The sequence below is a fragment of the Rattus norvegicus genome, chromosome 4 (genome assembly GCF_021556685.1).
Source record: "Rattus norvegicus strain SHRSP/BbbUtx chromosome 4, alternate assembly SHRSP_T2T, whole genome shotgun sequence".
Classification (NCBI taxonomy): Eukaryota; Metazoa; Chordata; class Mammalia; order Rodentia; family Muridae; genus Rattus; species Rattus norvegicus.
In genome coordinates this window covers 88,935,396-88,947,962 of record NC_141537.1, presented here as the reverse complement: position 1 = coordinate 88,947,962, position 12,567 = coordinate 88,935,396, and the positions used below count along the sequence as shown (strand labels likewise).

General features: G+C 42.8%; 1 protein-coding gene across 3 annotated transcripts in view; it reads right to left on the bottom strand.

Moving 5' to 3' along the window:
• Positions 1 to 2,536, bottom strand: part of Herc3 (HECT and RLD domain containing E3 ubiquitin protein ligase 3) — a 90,002-nt gene extending 87,466 nt beyond the window's left edge. For 2 of the 3 annotated variants that reach the window (NM_001446372.1, NM_001446373.1), the window contains 1 exon segment: positions 2,046 to 2,536. The gene's annotated coding sequence lies outside the window, so the exon portion shown is untranslated. 3 annotated transcript variants of the gene reach the window in all.
• Positions 2,537 to 12,567: the final 10,031 nt, after the last annotated feature.

Genomic DNA, 12,567 nt, shown 5'->3' with positions numbered 1-12,567 from the left:
ATCCAGCAGAAATGGCAGCTGAGCGAGTCACTGGTTAGTTAAGTGGCTACAGAGAAAGACGACACTTAAGAGGGCGAAGGCAGGAGCATCAACCATGAGTTCAAGGCTGGCCTCGGCTATATAAAATCCAGTCTTAGAATGAAGGGGGGGGGGGAGAACGAAGGGAAGAGAGGACAGAGAAGCTGTTGAAGAAGAGCCCAACAATTAGGCCCCCCACTTTCTGAACTTACCTTTTTCTCTGCACTACCTCAAAGCAAAGGGAATGCATGAAGATGTGTTAGGATCCCTTACCAAGCAGCTATATCCGTTTGGGCCTTTATGTTAACTTTGTTTAATCCTCTTTTCAGCTCTGGGCATTAGATATTATCACCATTTACAAGACTGGGGGTGGGGTGGGAGGCTGGGACTAAGGCTTGGAGACCTTAAGTTAGCTCACCCCTAATCAGACACTAGGCATTTGGACTAGAAGCCAGGACTGTCCCACCACGTTAAAGAGATGCACATTAAAGAAATAACTTCAGAACAGGGTTCTCCTAAGTGCTTAAAAATACATAAGGTGATGGTGCACACCTGTAATCCCAGGGCTTATAAGGCTGAAGCAGGAGGATTACTGAGAGTTCTATGTACACTTGGGCTATAGTAACTTAGAAGCTAGTTTATACTATATAGTATGACTCCACCTCCAAAAGAAAGGTATGAGTAAACTTCTGAAACTAAGACTATGTTTAGCTATTAAAGAGGGAATGTTTTTCAGTGTATATCAGGACCAGGGGTAGGTTAGGCTAACCTCAATCCAACCTTGATCACGTTAGTCATCCTTCATGTGACCAGAGCCAAGTGAGTAACTTATAAAATTCTTGCCACTTAATAGGGGCAGTAAATTTTCACTACTCTCACATCTTTTACATAGATTGGACAGAAACTATTGAAAAATAATGCGATTTTCCTGTTTATTTCTCCAGGCATCTTTCACAGCAAGCTAGCCACCTGACCACAACTTCTACTTTCGTTTCTCCCTGTTACCATATCCTCTCCGTGCAATACAAGAAGTCACTGACAGGCACCTCCAGTCACCCAAATAAAACAAAGGGGGAGCATTAAGATGTGATAAGATCCCCCACCGAGCAGCTATGTTGGTATGAGCCATTAATATAGTCCGTGGTCCTGAATGAGTTTCAGACATTTCCACCTTCGTAAGAGAATCCCTTTCAATTAGACTATCGCTTTTATTTCTGAAACTAGTGCAAAGCCGTTTGTCTCCAGCAGAGGCGCGACTTTCATTACTTACACAGCCGTATTTAAGTGGTATACAGATCTTAAGAGATTCAAGTTTGTCCCGCAACATGAAATGCAATACCCAACGACTTCTCCAACAGTTTGGACATTTTTGGACTCCTGCTTCTTTTTTTTTTTTTTAACACGATGAATGCCCACTATTTACTGAACAAGTCCAAGTGGCTACCAGTGAACCAGGCTTCTATTTTTTTCATGACAAAGGTGTTTTGCATCTAATTTGATTCCTGCAGTCTAACTTCTCAGATGGGGTCAAAACTGGAGTGTGTAAGCCACCGATTTTGTTTTTCTGATTTATATCCGAGGAAAGGAATACAAAAAAGGGCTGCACTGTAATTTGCCTCTGAAAGTACCACATTGCTCTGGCTGCATCTTAAAATCTAATCCTTTTTACTTCGCTTTCCTGTCTTTCCAATCTAAAACTAAAAGTCAGTTCACTTTATCAAATTATCAAGTGAAAGGTTCTAGAAATAGCTTCCTATTTGTGGAAAGAGCCAGAAGGCACATAAAAATGGAAGATATCACTTGAATCGTCCTCCCCCAGAGCACCCCGGATGAGACAAATCCCAGCAAAATCCTAGACGCCTTAGGTAAAATTTAAGGCACTTCTTAATGGGGCAGGTGTGAACTCTAAAGGAAAACAGCCAAGATGAGCAAAGTTCAAGCATTCCTCCCCTAGGGCCCCGAACTGCACACGCATCCCGCAGTAGCCGGAGCGAGTCTCCCCAGGTTCAGCCCTTTGGTTCACACACCTGCTCCAAGGTCCAGCCGTCGGCTCGCTCGGCCGCAGCAGCGTCTGCACCAGACACCGGATCCCCGAGCCCCGCCCGCCAGCTGGGTGGGAGGAGCCCGCGGCCAGCCGCAACGCGAATTCCCCTGCCGCCGCGCCGCGATGCTCTTCACGCAGGGAGGTCACCCGATGCCGGCGGCCGAGCAGAGCCGGGAGGCGCCTCCGCGACAGGGAGCTGCGGACAGCCCAGCCCCCTCCCTCCCCCGCTAGTGCGGCGGGCTCGGTGCCCTGAGATCGTCGCCCCGCCTGCACCCGCACCCGGGTCCGCAGCGCCGACCCGGCGGCTGCAACCCTCAGGCAGCTCGGGCCTCCCCGGCCTTCAGCGTCACAGTAATAATGAAGTTTCCCCCCCGCACTCCCGCAGATCGAGCTAGGAGAACGACTTCCCGCCTGGCCAATGGTGGCGGCGGCAGCGGGGCGGGGCGCGGCGGGTGCGGAGAGGGCGGGGCGACGTCGGGGCGGGAGGGGCCCGGGAGATGACCGGGAGGGGGCGGGGAGGTAGCGGTACTCACGGCTGGAAGGAAACTGGGAGGGGGCGGGACCTAGGGCGGGGGAGACGACCCGGAGGTGGTGGGATCGGTGGCTAGGATGCGGGACCCACAGCCCGGGAGGTAGTAGGGAGATGGCAGGACCCTGGACCCAGAACAGGAGAATGGAGGAGTAACCTTTGCTGGAGTGAAATTGCTTTTTCCCAGCGAGGATGCAAAGGAGCGATGCCCAATGGTGTAGGGGTTTTAGTCGATTGGGTTGGTTGGTTGGTTAACTTCTTCCTTCGTTCGTTCTTATTATTCATGCAGAGGTGAAAGGGGACTGTGACTGGCAACTGGCATGGTGTGCTGTAGGGTGACTGCCAGAATAGAGAGTAGTTCCAAACCGATGTCACTCGGGGGCCAAGTACTGCGGGTCCGCAGTGGTGCAGAGTAAGGGTGAACTAGAGGAGAGCACACTGCAGAAAACAGAAAGCATGAGAATCACCAATTCTAAAATCATAAAGCACTGTCTTTGATCTAAAACTCCAATGGGAGTGGGGGAAGGGAGGATGGGTATATAGAAGTATCAGCTTCGATTAACCAGGCCTCTAAGAGGATATGCAAGCATTCTTCTTCTCCCAAGGCCACAAATGCTTCCAGCTAGTGTTCCTTTCATCTTCAAATAATCTTCAAGAAAACTATATGGTAACAGTGAACTTATGTATCTGTCTGCCTTAAATTTGAAACGCTGAACATGGGAGCTTTAACCCAAAAAAAGATGTACAAAATTCTCCAAAAACTAATTTAAAATGAAGGCATGAGCCCCTGTCAACATATACGATTTTAAGAACATATACAAACAAGCAACTCTTAAAGGGACTCCTCAGTACATCCTGACTTAGTCATACAAATGTAGCAATAACAAAGAGGCCATGAATTTGAAGGGGAGCACATGAGAGAAGTTTGAGGAAGGGTAGTGATATAATTTTATTTTAATTAAATTTTAAAAGGAAATTGACTGTAAGTAGAAGAAGTTTTATAATCTGACATTTCCAGAATAATTCATATCTCATTAGGTCTTCAGGTGCCTACTCTGAAAACCTGACATATTAACCAACAGGAAAAAAGTCTCAAGGACTGACTAGATCCTGAGGATATGGCCTTGCCCTGATGTACCCTGAGGATATGCCAGTGCCCTGGTGTATCCTGAGGCTATGCCAGTGCCCTGGTGTATCCTGAGGATATGGCAGGGATATTGGCTTCATGTGGACCTTCAGTGAAAACAAACACCTCTGAGACCAAAAAGATGGGGAAGTAGCATCTGTTTTGGGGTAACTAAGGTTATCTAAGACAAAGTTCCCTAAACTTTCTCCACTTGTAATCTCTCTTCCCCCCCCCCAAATTTTTACATATGCACATATAAAATAGACATTGAACTCATAAGAAATTTAACTTTAAGATGATTCTTTGTTATACAGTGTCACCATTTATTAAAGAGGACAGAAATTAATATGCTAGTTAGATTGATTGCTCATTTATTTTACATGAGGAATTAAACCTTACTCCAGGACAGAGATCAATGTCAATGTGTTTCAGAATTAGTTTGATTCTATAAGCATTAATGCCGAGAAAGCTATTTGATTTTGTATTTCAGCCATTTTGTACTATTATTTACACACACATGCACACCACACACACACATATGCATAGTATAAAATAACTGATGTATGTTTAAAGTGGTTTCTGAAATGATAAGAGATTGTTCTGATCTCAGGTCAAAAGTTATTGACTGATTTGATTTTTTTTTAACTGAAATTCAAGTCAGGAATTTAATTTCTTAAACATTCTACCACACACAATCCAACCCAGAGACACACTAATTTAATATGAACTTGTTCAGGAATATCAATAAGTAAATATTAAGTCTTTTCTTCTCTTTAATTAAACCAGTATGTTTCTATAAGAGCAGAAAACCGTATGTGCAGGAAACAAACTGTAATTCATTACACCATAGTCTCCAACCTGAGCTGAGCTGTTTAAGACAGTGTTGGTGGATGATGGGTTAGATGCTCAGTGCTTTGAGAATTTGTGCAGTGCAAAGCCTGCTACTGTGTGTTCAAAACCAAAACTTCAATGAATTATAAAATTGCAATTCAGAGGCCTGGGGTACTTTTGACTTAGTATTTGGTCACAACGTTTTCAGAAATTGACAAATTTTTTGTGACCCTTACATTCAGTGATGTGATTCCATATGGGGTTGCAATTCATGGTTTGAAAAGCCGTGGTCAAAAAAAAAAAAAAAACCCACAAACCTTTAAAATATGAATCATAAAGGCTGCTGTTAGAAACACTAGAAACAAGAGTAATCACTCATTCTCCAGATGTGTAGCAGGGTTAGAAAAGCTCAATCTATTACAAAGCTATAAATGCAATTAGAAATATCACCAGCAAGAGCTGGGTAGATGGCCAAGAAGAACTTATGGTAAACAAAAACAGGATCCTATTTCTTGTGTCAAATATAAAGTTTATAATAAGTCTCAATCTTGGCCTATGAATCTAGTTGGTTTTGTGTAAATTTTCGAATTGAAGAGAAAGGTTTGTTATCAAAGACTCAAGCCTAGAGGTAAGGTAGAAATGAAGTCTAATAACCAGGGTACTGTAATCTTCCTCACAAAATGTGAGAACCCTAGGAACTTTATCATGGGTGGAACAGTAAAGAAACATTATTTTTACTCCTTTAAAAAAATTCTTTAATTTAGCTGGGCAGTGGTGGCACTCACCTTTAATCCTAGCACTGAAGGCAGAGGCAGGCAGATCTCTAAATTCAAGGCCTCCCAGGGTGTTCCAGGACAGCCAGGGCTATTCAGAGAGACTCTTGTCTTAAAAACAAAAATTATTATTGCTAATTGTACCTGTGTGTGTGTGTGTGTGTGTGTGTGTGTGTGTGTGTGTGTGTGTAATTTCCTGATAGTTTTCATTTTTTTGCTTAAAGAATAAAATACAGCCCAGGATCTGAAATGTCACCTGTTCTTCCTTACATGTGGGTCCTCAGGTTCAGATATTTAATTTGGAGTGTCTGTAGAGGCCAGGAAGCTTGAGGGCCCATGAGTGTGGGGAAGGGAAGAGGCCTTCAGCAAGGGAGGGATTCTAGAACCCATAATACATGAAAAGAGAAGGGAGGGAGTATTGGGAAGTGGGATGATTCATATAGAGAAGGAAGAGAGGAAAAAGTGGGAGAGAAGATTAATTAAGGCTAAGGTGCCTGACAAAACTTTATGGAAACCTATTTCTTTGTGAGCTAATTAAAATATAATAATAATAATAATAATAATAATAATAATAGACAATAGTAATAAATAATTTGAATAGACGTACCCTGCAAATATGGATAATGATGCTCCTGGAAGCCAAGGGTTATTTAATGAAAATCCAAGGTATGGGAAACCTCGTTATGAGTTGCTCGAGGTAACTCCAGAGGACCCCAGAACAGTACAGGTTATTACCGTCGCTCTTGGTTGCCACAAAACTGGATTGTAAGACCTCGTTCCTGAAGATTCCTCTTATTCTACTGTCAGGCTAGACAGCCAGAGGGTTTCTTCTTGCTGGTTAGTTTTCAGAAGACCACGTGGTGCTATGCAGACTTGTGGCTGTCGGGAGTTGAGGGGGAGGGGCATCATCAATGATATTAATCAGGAGTAGACGCTGCATGCTGCGATACCAATCTGCCAGGCAGGATGTGCCCAGTCATACAGGAATGGTGTAAATGCTCTGTGAGTGGCCAGAAGCTTTCTCTCGAGATAAGAGGCCCACTTCACAGGGAAGAAATTCATGCCTGGTACTGTAAACCTGGTCAAACACTTGAGGCTGGAGAGATCATAGGCCTTCAGTGGAGCTTACTGTCAGTATTTTACCAAGCGATCACTTCACACTGTGTTGTAAATAGACTGGTTTAAATGATTGGTGTCCCCATAGCCTCGTCACCTACTTCTAGTTCACCCTCTATGCTCTGTGGTTACAGTAAAGGCTGTGACCTCTCAGCATGCTGCTCCAGCCATCATCAACTTGCTGCCATGTTTCTTCACTGTGGACTCTAACCCTCTGGAGCCATGTAAATTCTTCCATCTATAAATTGCTTTGGTCATAATGCTTTTACAGGAATAGAAACCCTAACCAAAACACTTGTGCAGGCTAGTTTTTAAATCAATCTGACATGAAGTCATCTGAAATTGGGAAACCTCAACTGAGGAAATGCCTCCAAAAGCTCAGGCCATAGGCAACCCTAAAATTGGAAGTTTTCGTCTTTGTGATTGATGGGGGAGAGCCCAGTTCATTGTGGGTGGTGTTACCCCTGAATTGGTGGTCTGGGTTCTGTAAGAAAGCAGGCAGGACAAGGCATAAAAAGCAAGCCAGTAAACAGCGTTTCCCCCATGGCCTCTGACTCAATTGTGCCTCCAGATTCCCACTCAGTTAAGTTTCTGTCTTGGCATCCTTCAATAGACACTGACTTGATTAGGTAACCCAAATAAATCTAAACCCTAATAGGTCCAAAGGAGACCCCATCACCTCAGATTCTGGTAGTTAGACAAAAGCCAGCATTCCTCAGGAGCTTGGTACTTCTCCACCATCAAGGAGCCACTTATCACTGACAGTGAGGACAAATGGCCATCTCTGGTGCCTATGAGCACACCAAAGCACATGCTGACCTCCAGGCTTCCTCAGTATCGCATAACTGATGCCTTTCAAAGTCCAAGCTTGCTTCCTGGCTCTTTTCATTACTGCCCCCAAACTTCCTCCAGCTCAGGAGCTTCTTCCCTCCCCCCACCCCAGCCACTCATTTCTCCTTATTGCTCTGCTATCTTGGCTATGCTCTCCCCATGGTCTTCTTGGTCCCCTCTTTCTCTTCATCTCTAGCCCACCCTGTCTCTTTCTCCTCTCACATCCAAGTCCAATCTTCTGACCAGGTTCAGTCTGTTTCATCTCTACTCTGAACTCTTCCAGATGCCTTAGGCAATTCTCTTCCTAATAGATACAATAAAAAATTTCCCTTTAACCATACCATGAGGCAGTCATGGCATCAGTTTATACGAACCCTTTCCTCCCCAAGTTTTTTTTTTTTTTGGTCCTCGTGTTTTACTATAGCAACAGTAAACCTAACTAAGACATAACTAGAGAATGGGAAGAATGTGAACTTTGGAACTTTAGACTAGAACATTAGTTGAAAATTGTTATCAGACTCATTCTAGTAGGTGCTTGGAAGACAGTAGTAAAAATAGCAATGTGAACTGTGGAGGGCCAGCTCAAGAAGTTTCAGAGGGGAGCATCATTAGCGACTGGTCTAGAGGCCATTCTTCTAATAGTTTGCCAAGACTATATCTGCTTTCTGTCCTCATCCCAAGAACTTGCCTGGGGGGTAAATTACAAAGTAATGAACTCGTTTATTTATGGGAAGAGATTTCAAGAAAGCCTAATTGACCCTGTCGAATGGTTATTAGTAATCACTTTCGGCAGTTCAACTGTGAAAACGATCAAGAACTTCGGGTTGTTGCCCACATAGTGCTGGTTTTGGAGTCAAGTCAGGAAGAATAGATACAAGAGTAAAGGGATCATGGAATCTTCTTAGCAACAGAAATACATTAAATATTTGCGTTTATTTACATAGATAGTAATTGCTGTCAATCTCTGTCAAAGAAGCTTCTTTTGGCACTACTAATGCAGTGATTAATAACTGGAAGCACTGAGTGTGAATGTTGAGTACCCAGCCCCAGACAGGACATGGCCACTGCTACCCCAACCAGAGCTCAGGGAACATCAGGGTAAAAAGATGTAAGAGATAAGAGATAAGGAGTAGTATTATGTAATTTGGTCTTCTGAGGGGAAACATGGCCTTTGTTCTCCTGAACTTAACAGCACCTATGTTTATCTGCACAAGACCTATATAAGGTGGAATAGTCAACAATCCAGCATGGATGGGTGACAGACTCTTGAGGCCCCAGTTAATGGCTTTTGAGATACAAGAGACCATCCTTCTAAAGTGATGTTGCCTTGTTAGTTGCCCATGTTCCAATAAATAACCCCACATCGGTGCTCATGCAAGCAACACTATTTAAATAGTGTGTCATTAAAAAAAAAGAAAAAAAGATGTGAACGTAAGAAGCAGACAGATAGCGTACAGATAGCATGGGCAGATGAAGTACCAGGTGGAAGTAAGAGATAATAATGGAGTAATAAAGGTAAATTTGACCAGAATACATTATGTAAACATGAAATTATCAAAGTGTAAACTTTTAAATTTAATGAAAAATACTAAACGTAAAAAGTTTGATTTTCTCTTCACAAATATATATCTACTATATAAAATATGTTAAAATCATTTAAGAAAAAAACTGTAACATAAACTGCCATTCATCAACTATATTTAATCCTTAATTGCCTGGCATCAAGGGCTAGAGTACAGCTTAATATCGCTGCTTTAAAAACCTTTCATTTTCCAATGCATTTATGTAATTTTAAATTTGATTATTCTAGGCGTAATATTTTTGCTGTTTTCTGAAATTAATCACATAATTGAACATTTTTGTTGTTGTTTTACTGTTTGAGGCAAAGTGCGTATAGCCCAGGATAATTTCAAAATTGATGTATAACCAAGAGTGACCTTGAACTACTGATCTTCCTGCCTCTCAAGTGTTGGAACTGCAGGAGTAAGACACCAGGTCTAGCTACTTTGTTTGTTTGTTTATTTGTTTGTTTGCTTATGGTTCTTGTTTGTTTATTGTTTGGGGTTGGTTTTTATTTTACTTTATTTTTTGAGACAGGATGTCACTGTACCCAAGATCAGCCTTGAAATTTGCCAGAACCGAAGATGACCAGAAACTCCTAAGCCTCCTGACCCGACCTACCCAGCACTGTGTTTATAGACGTGCACCACCGCAGCTTTGTTTCTTTGTCCTTTTGAGACAATCTTATATTCCTGGGTGGCCTCAGATTCCCCATTTAGCTAAGTCTGGCTCTGAGCTTCCAGTCCTTCTGACTGTGTCTCATAAATGTTGGGATCACAGACACACCCCTCCCTGCCTGGTTTGAACCTCTTTAATAAAACTGAGTAATACTCTACAACATTGTCAACAACTGTACGCTATCTGGCAAAATGAATATATTGTTATTTCTTCCTAGCACATTTTAAATTGTTTTTAGTTCTTTTCCATTATAAACAGTTGTGTAACAAAGACAAATATTTGTTCTCAAGAATAACTTCTTCAAAGCAGAATTGTTAAGTTAGGCAGAATGTAGACTCTAAGTTCTTGAAATTTATCAGGTTTCATTCAAAGAATGGCACCAACCAAATATAGCACCTGCGTGGTTTCTGCTTAGCTCCCCCCAACTCTCAAAGCCCTGCCTCAGCAGTAATTTTTTAAAAAATTTCTTCTATTACAGTGATTTTTTAAATCAGTTTAAGTCTTTATTTAAATATGTTTGGAATAAACCAAAAAGTCTAGTAGTAAAAAATTAATATGCCAAGACCTAACCAATAGTTTAGGCAATCTATTTCTACCTACTTGTTTAAAAAATTAACTATAAACTTAAAATTTTATGATTATAGTTGTCAGTACACAACTCTGTTTTTTGTTGTTTTCTACAGTACTCCCACGTATTTGCCAAAAATAAAGTCTCTGAAAAGGAAGTTCTGCACAAACTCCGACTACTGTTAGCCTTTTTAATTTTTAGCACAGAATGCAGTAGACAGTACCAATGAGCTGGTGGTTCACCAAGTTCCAGGCAAAGCATCAGAATTTGTCATCAGCAATTGAATGACAGCCAGAGAAAGCATTTAACTTTCCATGTCTAGATAGAAAGAAAAAAAGGAAGGGAGGGAAAGAGGGAAGGGCAGGAAGGAAGGAAGAGGAGGAGGGAGGGACGGAGGGAGGGATAACCCGCACAGTAATGAGTTAAATAAACATCCTGCATGGTCTAATTGCCTTTGTCCATCACCTTCCTGTATGAGCTGGTGCTTCCAAAGCATTACAGGAAAACCACATTGCTGGCCAGCCATAAGATGGATAGTCTTTATGACTGCCAAAGTCTTAATGTTTGGTCTTGGTTTCATGTTGAAATCCTCAGCCCCAGAGTGACGGTGATAGAAGGGAAAGTCTTAGGAAGATAATTAGGTCAAGAGAGTAGAGCCCTCCTGGCTAGAATTTGGGTCTTTATTAAAAAAAAAAAAAAAAAACTGGAAGAGCTAGATATTACCATCATCCTTGTAAAGAGACAAGAAGGCTCCACCTGTAAGCCAAGAAACTGGTCCTTACCAGTCACCAAAACTGCTGAAACTTTTAGACTTTCCAACCCGAGAACATGAAAAATAAATTTGTATGTTTAAGCTACCTAAGCTATGCTGCATTGTTAAGCACACTCAAGAAATTAAAAGACATCTCCTAAGACAGGTATAGAATTGTGCCATTGACCCAAGTGTCTTGTCAAGCATTTTGAGATAACTGGAAATGAAAATACAATATAGGTGTGTCTTAGTCCATTGTGTGCCTCTTTGGTAAGAGTCTCCCAGACTGGTTAATTAGAAAACAAACACAGTTTTATTGACTCACATTTCTTGAGCCAGGGAAGTCTGGTCTCCACTTTCTGGTGTTTGGCAAGGATTTCCAGCTGTATGATAGAAAAACAGAAACAATTTTGCATCTCATAAGACAGAGAAAAGCAACAAAGGGAGGCCCAAATGCACTCTTTGGTAGCCTTTTACCTACAGCCTAGTTATATTTCTCTCCTTCCCTCTCTCTTTTTTTCCCTCTTATAGGTCACACAGGGTAGTGTCAGATGTCTTCCTCAATCACTACCCACTTTATTTTGGACTCAGGATCTCTCACTGATTCTGGATCTCACCAATGTTGCCAGCAAGCACCAAGGATCCTCCTGTGTCTGCTTTAACAGTACGGGGATTAAGGCACACGCTCCTATATGGTTTGCTTGCTTGTTTGTTTGATTGACTGTCTGTTTTCGTGTGTTTTTAATATAGGAACTAGAAGTCTGAGCTCATGTCTTCATGCCTGTGTTACAAGTACTTTACCACAGTCATATCTATGACTCCCAACCCCAATTCTTAGCACAAGTAAAATGACAACTAAATTTCAACTGAGTTGTGAACGGGACAAACTATAGAGACATTTAGTCGTGAGTCTAGAATCAGTTTAGAGTGCCTTTCCGATCATCTCAGTGGAACACAAACCCTGTAACTCACAGCTTTATCTATATGCCGTTGTGCCAGAAAGTAGATAACTTTGACTGGCTAGCAGTCTGGCCCAGCAGAAGGGACTGGGTGGAAAGGAAGTGGTATTCAGTGGGTGTGGGTTTTGGCGAGTGATGGGTCCTGAATCCACTCTCAGTGGTAGCCGTGGGACTTTGGGAGGGTTCTTACCAAATGCTCTGAGTGCAGCAAATCCGGGATGCCTCAGCATATGGTGTCTTCAGAAGAGCAGACTAGCTAGCAATCTGTCCCAGCAGGAAGGACTGGCTGGAAGGGGCTAGCAATCTGTCCCAGCAGGAAGTGAAAGAGCGTACCCCAAAATGGGGAACTGCGTCTCTCGCTCCGATCGTGGGGTGGGGTGCCCCCAGGAATCACGAGTCGCCATTCTTGATGTAAAAGCAAGAGGTAGCTTTATTAACGAGATCCCAGGTCTTAGCGGGATCCCGGGTCGACACATATCTCACACAGGAGACAGAGGAATCGACCCCGAGCTTCCAAACTCAGGGGTTTTTATAGGGGAGGTAAGGGGCATTCACGCGGTTACACATGATTGGTCAATTCAAAAGGTGCACGGTTACTTTCGGCACGAAATGACATCAGCAAGGAGTATGTGTTATCTAGCAGCTCGGCAGGCAGGTAGGGTGGCTCATCTCACTCAGGGGGGTGAAGGAAGGGGAGGGGGTGGCTATGGATGGTCAGTGTCCTTGGGGCTGATAGCTGGTTTGGCAAGTCCTATCTCTGGCTCTCCCTCAGGCACGTCCGGC